This window comes from Canis lupus, chromosome X (genome assembly GCF_003254725.2).
Source record: "Canis lupus dingo isolate Sandy chromosome X, ASM325472v2, whole genome shotgun sequence".
In the NCBI taxonomy this organism is placed as follows: domain Eukaryota; kingdom Metazoa; phylum Chordata; class Mammalia; order Carnivora; family Canidae; genus Canis; species Canis lupus.
The window spans coordinates 51,313,804-51,324,641 of NC_064281.1; the positions used below are offsets into that span (position 1 = coordinate 51,313,804).

Sequence of the window (10,838 nt, forward strand, 5' to 3'; positions counted from 1 at the left end):
TTTCTCACCCTTCTCTCCAGCTTGTTTCAATCACAGCATCTATACTTTTGTGTATTTTATATGTTAGACTTCCACTAAAGGGATTTTTTAAAAGATTTTATTTATTTATTTGAGAAAGAGAGAGAGAGAGCATGAGTGAGGAGGAGGGGCAGAGAGAGAAGTAGAAGCAGATTCCCCACTGATCAGGGATCCCAATGTAGGGCTTGATCCCAGGACCCAGGGATCATGACTTCAGTTGAAGGCAGATTGTTAACCAACTGAGCCACCCAGATGCCACTCTACTAAAGGTTTTATTTGATATATATACTCTTCCCGTATAATTGGAAGTAAAATATTCTTTATAATATTCTTTTGAATGAGGCCAGGGGAAGGAGATTGGAGACTCTATTCTAAGAAAAGTTTCCTGAGCTTAAAAGTGTTTAAAAATAACTGCTTTTTCCAACACAATTATTATACAAATGAAGAACCTAAATCTTGTTTATGGGACAGGTCTGGCCTGAGGTTACATAGAGCTTCCATGAAAGAACATACATTGAAGTGGTGGTTCTCTTCTCAAAATTCTGCAAGGGCTCCTTTCCCACTCAGAATAAAAGTAAAAATCCCACCCCACCCCCTTTTTGGTATTACTCCTCTGACTTAATCTGCTATTCTTTCCCTCAGTCTTTCCACAACAACCACAGTGGTCCACTTGCTGTTTCCTGTACATAATAGGCATGCTTCTAATTTAGTCTGGAAGACTCTGCCTGAAATGCTCTGGCTTACTCCTTCCCTTTATTCAAATATTTTTTTGAAATGATGGGCAGCTCCGGTGGCGCAGCGGTTTAGCGCCACCTGCAGCTTGGGGTGTGATCCTGGAGATCCAGGATCGAGTCCCACATCGGGCTCCTTGCATGGAGCCTGCTTCTCCCTCTGCCTGTCTCTCTCTCTCTCTCTCTCTCTCTCTCTCTCTGTGTGTGTGTGTGTCTCTCATGAATAAATAAATAAAATCTTTAAAAAACCTCAAATATTTTTTTGAAATGAAATCAACTAAGACCTGACAAATGTATTTAATACTGTAAACTATCTCCACATTCAGTACTACTGATACCCTTCGCCTTGGTTTGACCTTTCCCTTTCCCAAATAATTTCTCTTCTTCAAGTTTAAATATAATTAATCTATTTATTAGCTTTACTGCTTATTGTCTTTCTTCCTCAATGGCATGTGGGCTCCAAAAAGCAGATATTTTTGTGTATTTTGTTCTCTTCCATATCCTAAGCACCTGGAACCTTGTTTGACACATAATAGCTACTCAAAAAATATATGTAGTTGAGTGAAGATCTATTCCTTCTGTCTAAGGTACATCCTAGGATCTCTCTCTTAGCTTGTGTTCCTGTCTCCCCTGCTCAATGTATCCTCACTCCCTGGCACTTATTCTGATATTTGAACACTGCATAACACATAGCCTTCTACTATACTAACAAGCTATGAAGCCCTCCTGCCATTTGGGCTCTAGTAATTGTGGCCATATCATATGGCTTGGATGCAAGATTTTAAATAGTTAAAATGGGCTGGATATGAAGACTGCCATGACCTTCCTGTCTAAAACCAACCAAAAGAGTTCCATTCCTTTCTCCAGCAGGCAATAGAGGGAGACTTGACTAAGCAAATAGGCAGGAGTAATTGACATTCCTCATCAAGATTGCCTTTCCTCAAAAAAAGTAGCCATTAAAATTAAATGATGTGATGGAAACCCTTTATTAATTCTGTAGACCCAAAGATTGAATCATGAAAAAGGAAATCCAAAGTTCCTCTGCACAATAATGGAGAACTACTAATTTAAAGGGCAAGACACGTCCCATGTTTTTCATTCTTCAATGCGGATTTAGACAACATTAGGTCTGATAAAATAAAATGTATATCTGGGGTGGAAAGCTAAGATGGCAGTACAGTAGGAGAACACTAGGCTTGCCTAGCCCCTTGAACAAAGCTAGATAAATATCAAAACATTCTGAACAACCAAGATATCAACCTGAGGACTGATAGAACAAACTACATAAGCAGAGGGAGAGAAGAGGCCACATAAGGGAAGGTATGAAGTGCAGAGTTGTGCTGTTGGGGGAAAATAGATCATGGGTGCTCTGGAGGGGAGGGAGCTCTGGTCACAGAAAAAGGCAAGAAAGAGTGAAGTACACAGGGATATGCATAAGGATACCACTTCCCCAAAGCCATTGGTTGGGAAAATGAAAGGGATTGAATGCCATTAGTTTTTCCAACAATTGGGGCCCAAAGAATGAAGTTTTAGAAGTCCAAGGGATTTGCTGAGATACTGCCCTGAGGGGCTTCCCACTTTTGGAGAGAAGGCAGGCAAACAACCTTGGGGCAGATAGCACCATCTGACAATCACCTAAGGTGTACAGGGGAAGATTTTTTCAGTCTTGCATCTTAGAGAGGTGATATGCATAGAGATGTCCCTCAGGAACAAAGGAGATGGTGGGTACCATTTCCTTTTGCCACTCCTTAGCATAGGTACAGAGACACCTGCTGAGGGAAGCTAACCCAGAAACTGACCCTTTAGTCTAGTTTGCACCAAAACTCACAGCCCTGTGCTCTGGTACAACTGCCTCTTTGGGTCAAACCTGCATCAATCCCGACATAGCATGACCTTCCCCCAGAAGAGGCGCACAAGTCACCACCACGCTATGTCCCTAAAGTTTGGAGATTTAAAAATAAGCCAGCTTTGCTGAGATAGAGCCCAAACTTCACTTCACTGTTCTAGGCATGCAAGAAACCTGGAGAATGACAGTGTGAAAGCAGCCATCTGAGAAATTCTTAGGACACAGGAGGGGACTTTATTCACTCTTCTCTAAGGGTTTCTCTGAGAGCAACAAGCACAGAGTCCCTTCTCCAGGGAAAAAAAGGAGCTGGTTGGCATCATTTTCCTCCTTTGTCTCTCAGTATAAGCCAATTGCAGTAAAAAGCACAGTGCCCACACTGGCTGCCTAACCTGCTTATATCAAGCCCCATCCCATGGAGCATTATTGGCATTGCTTTTCCTGTCAAGTGTGCATAAGGACAAGTGCATTAGGACCCTTCTCCATAACACCAACCTACTAGCCATAGAGTTCTACAAAGCTTCAGTTTTGCTAGAAAAAGCATCAGATATCATTTAATAAGCAGGCTAGATCACACCTAGTTAAAACTCACCACACCCTGACCAAAGTCCAGATACTCCCCACCATAGGCAAGGACAACTTCTGTAGACCACTGACCGGAGGAGTAGAGTGCCAAAACAGCAGCAGAGTGCATCAGCACAAACCACAAACATTCCTTGAAGTACCAGCCTCTGGACATGATATGACCTCTTTCTCATAAAGCCATTACTCTCAGGAGCAGAAAACATAACAAGCTTTCCTAACACATAGAATAATACAGAGACCTAGCCAAAATGTCAAGAGAAAGGAATTAATCCCAGAAGAGAGAACAAGAAAAAGTCACAGCCAGTGATCAAATCAAAACAGATATAAGTAATATGCCTACTCCAGAATTTAGAGCAACAATCATAATGATATTCACCAGGCTTGCATTTCCTCAAGCCTGATGGAAGACTTCAGGGAAACCCTAAACTTCAGAGATAAAAGAACTAAAAAGCAATCAAACAAAATGAAAAATAGAAGAACTGAGATTCAAATTCAAATAGATATAATGACCCAGGCAAGAAAGAAGTAAAGAAACAAATACATGATATAGGAGACAGAATTATGAAAAATAATGAAGCTGAAGAAAGGAAAGAATGATAGATCATGAGAGTATGTTTAGGAAACTCAGGAACTCCATCAAACATAATTCCTATCATTGAAGTCCTAGAAGAAGAAGAAAAAAAAAGGGGGCAGAGGTTTATTTGAGGAAACAATAGTTGAAAACTTCCCTAATCTTGGGAAAGAGACATACATCCAATTCCAGGAATCACACAGAAGTCTTATCAAAAAAAAAAAAAAAAGAAGAAGAAGAAGAAGAAGAAGGCCAACACCAAAAGATATTGTAGTTAAATTTGGAAAATATAATGATAAAAAAATCCTAAAAGCAGGAAGATGGAAGAAGTCCATAACTTACAAGGAAAAAAACCCATGACACTAGCAGCAGATCTACCCACAGAAATTTGGTAATCCAGCAGACAATGGCATGATATATTCAATGTGCTGAAAAGGAAAAAATCTACAGCCAAGAATATCCTATTCAGGGGCTCTTGGGTGGCTCAGTGCTTGAGTACCTGCCTTCAGCACAGGTCATGATCTGTGGTTCCTGGGATCGAGTCCCACATTGGGCTCCCTGCAGAGAGCCTGATTCTCCCTCTGCCTATGTCTCTGCCTCTCTCTCTGTTTCTCATGAATAAATAATATTTAAAAAAGAATACCCTATTTAGCAAGGCTATCATTCAGAAGAGAAGGAGAGATAACGAGTTTCCCAGACAAGGGCACCTTTGTGGCTTAGCTGGTTAAGCATCTACCTTTGGCTCAGGTTATGATCCTGCAGTCCCAAGATCAAGCTCCTCACTGGGCTCCCTGCTCAGCAGGGAGTCTGCTTCTCCATCTCCCTCTGGCTCTCCTTCAGCTCATGTCCTCTCTCTCTCCCTCTTAAATAAAAAAAAATGAAATTTAAAAAAATGTCCAAGACAAACGAATTTAAAGGAGTTCAAGACCACTAAAGCAGCCCTGCAAGAAATATTAAAGGAGACTCTGAGTGTAAAGGAAAGATAAAAAATGATAAAGAATAGAAAGGAACATTGAAAATCTCCAGAAACAATGACAAAACAAGTGATGAGATGGCACTAAATACATACCTATCAATAATTACTCTGAATGTAAATGGACTCCATGTCCCAATCAAAAGGCATAGGGATTCAGAATGGATTTTTTTAAAAAAGACCTGTCTATATGCTGCCTAGAAGACACTCATTTTAGACCTAAAGACACCTGTAGATTGAAAATAAGGGGAGGGAGAAATATTTGTCATGCAAATAGACATCAAAAGAAAGCAGAGTAGCAGTGCTTATATCAGACAAACTAGATTTTAAGCCAGACTGTAACAAGAGATGAAGAGGGGCACTATATCATAATAAAGGGGATTACTGAATAAGAAAATCTAACAATTGTAAGTATTTTTGCCCCCAACTTTGGAGCACCTAAATATATAAAACAATAACACACATAATGGAACTCACTTATAAAAATACAAGACTGGGTATATTATCACTCCCCTCATATCAATGGACAGATCATTTAAGCAAAAAATCAACAAAGAAACAATGGCTTTGAATGATATGCTTGACTAGGTGGACTTAACAGATATGTTCCTAACATTTCATCCTAAACCATTAGAACACACATTTTTTTTCAAGTGAACATAGGACATTTTCCAGAATAGAACACATACTAGGTCACAAATCAGGCCTCGGCAAGTACAAAAGGATTGAGAGACTACCATACAGCTTTTCATATCACACTATGAGACTTGAAGTCAATCAAAAGAAAAATATTTGTAAAGACCATAAATACATGGATTTTAAACAACATACTACTAAATAATCAATGTATCAACCAGGAAATCAAAGAAGAAATAAAAAAATAAATGCAAACAAATGAAAATGAAAACAAAATGGTAAAAACCTTGAATGCAGCAAATGCAGTCTTAAGAGGGAAGTATATGGCAAACAGGCCTACTTCAAGAGGCAAGAAAAATTTCAAACAAGTAATGTAACTTTATACCTAAGAGATTTAGAAAAAGAACAAAAATGAAGTGTGAAACCAGAAGGGAAATAAAGATTAGATCATAAATTAATGTAAAGGATCTATACCCTAAAAACTACAGAACACTTCTGAAAGAAATTGAAGAAGACACAAAGAGATGGAAAAATATTCCATGCACATGGATTGGAAGAATTAATACTTTGAAAGTGTCAATGTTACCCAGGGCAATTTACATATTACATGCAATCTCTATCAAAATACCATAGACTTTCTTCAGAGAGTTGGAACAAATTATTTTAAGATTTGTGTGGAATCAGAAAAGACCCCAAATAGCCAGGGGAATATTAAAAAAGAAAACCACAGCCGGGGGCATCACAATGCCAGATTTCAGGTTGTACTACAAAGCTGTGGTCATCAAGACAGTGTGGTACTGGCACAAAAACAGACACATAGATCAATAGAACAGAATAGAGAATCCAGAAGTAGACCCACAACTTTATGGTCAACTAATTTCAACAAAGGAGGAAAGACTAACCACTGGAAAAAAGACAGTCTCTTCAATAAATGGTGCTAGGAAAATTGGACATCCACATGCAGAAGTATAAAACTGGACCATTCTCTTACACTATACACAAAGATAAATTCAAAATGGATGAAAGATCTAAATGTGAGACAGTATTCCATCAAAATCCTAGAGGAGAACACAGGCAACACCCTCTTTGAACTTGGCCACAGTAACTTCTTGCAAGATACATCCATGAAGGCAAGAGAAACAAAAGCAAAAGTGAACTATTGGAACTTCCTCAAGATAAGAAGCTTTTGCACAGAAAAAAAAAACCAGTCAACAAAACTAAAAGACAACCTACAGAATGGGAGAAGATATTTGCGAATGATGTTTCAGATAAAGCGCTAGTATCCAAGATCTATAAAGAACTTATTAAACTCAACAGCAAAGAAACAAACAATCCAATCATTAAATGGGCAAAAGACATGAAGAGAAATGTCACAGAGGAAGACGGACATTTCCAACAAGCACATGAGAAAATGCTCTGCATCACTTGCCATCAGGGAATTACGAATCAAAACCACAATGAGATACCACCTCACACCAGTGAGAATGGGGGAAATTAACAAGACAGAAAACCACAAATGTTGGAGAGGATGTGAAGAAAGGGGAACCCTCTTGCCCTGTTGGTGGGAATGTGAACTGGTGCAGCCACTCTGGAAAACTGTGTGGAGGTTCCTCAAAGAGTTAAAAATAGACCTGCCCTACGACCCAGCAATTGCACTGCTGGGGATTTACCCCAAAGATACAGATGCAGTGAAACCTCGGGACACCTGCACCCCGATGTCTCTAGCAGCAATGTCCACAATAGCCAAACTGTGGAAGGAGACTTGGTGTCCATCAAAAGATGAATGGATAAAGAAGATGTGGTCTATGTATACAATGGAATATTACTGAGCCATTAGAAATTACAAATTCCCACCATTTGCTTCAACGTAGATGGAACTGGAGGGTATTATGCTGAGTGAAAGAGGTCAATCTGAGAAGGAAAAACATTATATGGTCTCATTCATTTGTGGAATATAAAAAATAGTGAAAGGGAATAAAGGGGAAAGGAGAAAAATGAGTGGGAAATATCAGAAGGAGAGAGGCAGAACTCCTAATTCTGGGAAACGAGCAAGGGGTGGTGGAAAGGGAGGTGGGCGGGGGTTGGGGCGACTGGGTGACAGGCACTGAGGGGGGTACTTGATAGGATGAGCACTGGGTGTTATGCATATGTTGGCAAATTGAACTCCAATTAAAAAAATGTAAAAATTAAAAAATTAAAAATTAAAAATGTGAAAGAATAAAAGGAAAAAAATCATTAGAAAAAATTTTTAAAAATTAATTAATGGTATAAAAACTTTTTACAAAAGGAGTAGAAGAGATCAGTGAAACTAGAAGTTGTTACTTTGTCAAAAATTAATAAAACTGATGAATCACTAACCAAATTGAAAAAAAAAGTAGAAGAGAAAGGACTCAAATAAATAAAATCACAAAAGAGAGAGGAGAAATAGCAACCATCACCACAGAGAGAGGGGCAAGATGGTGGAAGAGTAGGGATCTTCAACTCACCTGGTCCCACCAACTTACATTGATAACTTTCAAAACATCCTGAACACCTATGAATTCAGCCTGAGATTTAAAGAGAGAACAGCTAGAACACTACAGATAGAAAAGTTTTTGCTTCTAACAAGATAGAAAGGCAGAAAAAAATAAATAAATAAAAAAGAATAAAGTCTGGGAGGGGCACCATGAGTATCAGAGCTAAAGCCAAGCAGTGAAAGCCTCCAGGACAGGAAATCCCAGCCCTAGAGAAGGGGGAACTTTAAAAATCCATGCTGGAATTTTCCCGGACTGAAAAGTGCTTAGCAGAAAAATCAGGCAAAATCCCAGGAGGGGTAGTGATGTCTCAAGATTCCCGGAGTCACCATTAGAAGAGGTGCACCTGGGGAAAAGCTCACCAGAAACTGCAGTCCAGTATCAGTAAAGGGCTGGAGCACCACAACCCTCTGGGACATTTGGGAAAAGTCAGTCAGTTAGGTGGTGAAATATTTTTTTTGAGGGGCACAGGCACTGTTTATTGAGTGGCAGGTGCAGGAGAAGTAGCTGGCTCCAGTGTAGAAATAGAGGTGGCAGGTCATGCCAAGGTTCTGTGGGAATCTGGCAGCTAGAGCCACATCCCCTTGGGGGGATAGCACAAGCTCACTATGACAGGAGTAGCAACTAGCAAGCCAGGAGAAGAGGTGGTCACAGTCTCCCATGATCTTGGGCAAGAAGCGGCAGGTGAACTTGGCACAGGGGCCTGGGTTGGGAGGACTGGGGTCTGGGTGTTCTAGGGGAGAAGGGAAGGGGATCATGTCTGTGGGGTGGAATAGAGACTGTGGTGGTGGCCACTTGGTCCCAGCACCTGGGAGAAGAGCAGAAGAGTGGTCTGTGTCTGGCTGCCCCCACATTTGCCTGGCTCCCACCCAATGGCGTCATACCAGCTGCCAGAACCTAGGCTGCCTGACATGCTGGTGCTTTCACAGCGATCATGCTCCCAGGAGCAGCCCTCATCCTCACAATGTTCCAGCCTGGTCAAAGAAGTAAGAACGGGAAACAAAGGCCTGCCCATTGAGGATGTGACTGGTGCTCAGGTCCTGTGGGGGCCGGTGGACCCGGAAAAAGCCCACCAGCAGGGTGGTGGGCAGCAGCTCCCACACAAAGAGGATGAGGCCAAATACCAGGTAGCCTTTGTTCCCCCAAATCATTCACCAGGTCTGCCTGGTCAGAGACATACCAGTCATAATCAAAGGCATCCAGCTGGCTCTGGGGGGCCAAGGCCAGGGTTGCCAGGTTGTAGCAGGCCCAGCTGGCATACAGCAGGAACATGGCACCACTCATCACAGCTGCCTGGCACGCACTGGTCCCCTTGGCCTCCAGGTAGATGCTGGTGGAGGATGCATGCAGGGCAACAAGGCAGAGGCAGGCAGCAAGAGAGAGGGCACAGATAACAAAGAGAGAGTCACTCACCAGGACTCATACCAGCAGGAGGGCCCAGGGCTGTGCCCGGGGCCAGTGGGACAGCACAGCACACAGCACATTCACCCGCAAAACGAGCAGCGAGGCCCCCACGAAGGCCTCTTGGACAGCCAGCAAGCCTCAGCTCATCTCAGCGCTTCGCCTTGGCCTTGAACACAACCTGGGCAAAGGTTGCTCTGGAAAAAAGCATAAAGGAATCTAAAGACTTCATTACTGAGGAATTGAGATATAGTCAGGCTGAAAATAAAAATAAATTAAATGAGATGCAATTCAGACTGGATGTCCAAACTGCTAGAGTTAATGAGGTGGAAGAAAGAGGGAGTGACATAAAGACAAGGTGACAGTAAGGAAGGAAGCTAAGGAAAAAAGAGAAAAACTATTAAGAGACCTTGAAGAAAGGCTTAGGGAAATAAATGATAGCCTGAGAAGAAAGAATCTACGTATAATTGGGGTTCCAGTAGAGGCTGAGAGGGAAAGAGGGCTAGAAAGTATATTTGAACAAATCATAGCTGAGAACTTCCCTAATTTGGGGAGGGAAACAGGCATTCAGATAATAGATAGAGGTCCCCCCAAAATCAATAAAAACCATTTAATACCTCAACGTTTAATAGTGAACGTTTAATAGTGAAACTTGCAAATTCGAAAGATAAAGGAAAATCCTTAAAGCAGTGCGAAACAAGAGATTCTTAACTTATATGGGGAGAAATATCAGATTAACCACAGACCACTCCACAGACACCTGACAGGCTAGAAAGGACTGGCATGATATATTCAGAGTCCTAAATGGGAAGAACATGCAGCCAAGAATACTTTATCTCATTCATAATAGAAGGAGAGAGAAAGAGCTTTCAAGATAGGCAGAAACTGAAACTATGTGACCACCAAACCACCTCTGCAAGAAATATTATGGGGACATTGTAAAAGAAAGGGGAAGCTCCAAGAAAAAATCCACAAAATGGGGACTGAATAAGTATTATGATGACACTAAATTCATATCTTTCAATAGTTACTCTGAATGTGAATGGGCTAAATGATCCCATCAAAAGACGCAGGGTTTCAAACTGGATAAAAAAGCAAGAACCATCTATCTGCTGTCTGCAAGAGACTCATTTTAGATAAGGATACCTCCTGTCTGAAAATGAAAGGTTGGAGAACCATTTACCATTCAAGTGGTCCTCAAGGGAAGCTGCAGTAGCAATCCGCATATCATACAAATTAAAGATTTTCCCAAAGACTATAGGAAGAAATGAAGAGGGGCAGTATATCATGCCTAAAGGGTCTAACCAACAAGAAGACCTAACAATCATGAATATTCTTGCCCCTAATGTGGGAGCTGCCAAGTATATCAATCAATTAATAATCAAAGTAAAGATATACATAGATAATAATACACTAATACTGGGAGACTTCAACATGACACTTTCTGCAAATGACAGATCTTCTAAGCACAACATCACCAAAGAAAAAAAGGGCCTTAAATGATACACTGGATCAGATGGATTTCACAGATATATACAGAACTTTCCATTGGAACGCAACTGGATAC

The 10,838-nt window shown here is 41.0% G+C and overlaps 1 pseudogene; it reads right to left on the reverse strand.

Annotated features, from left to right (window-relative positions):
* Window positions 1-8,582: 8,582 nt before the first annotated feature.
* LOC112671907 (integral membrane protein GPR137-like) lies at window positions 8,583-10,497 on the reverse strand (annotated as a pseudogene).
* Between the last annotated feature and the right edge of the window lie 341 nt (window positions 10,498-10,838).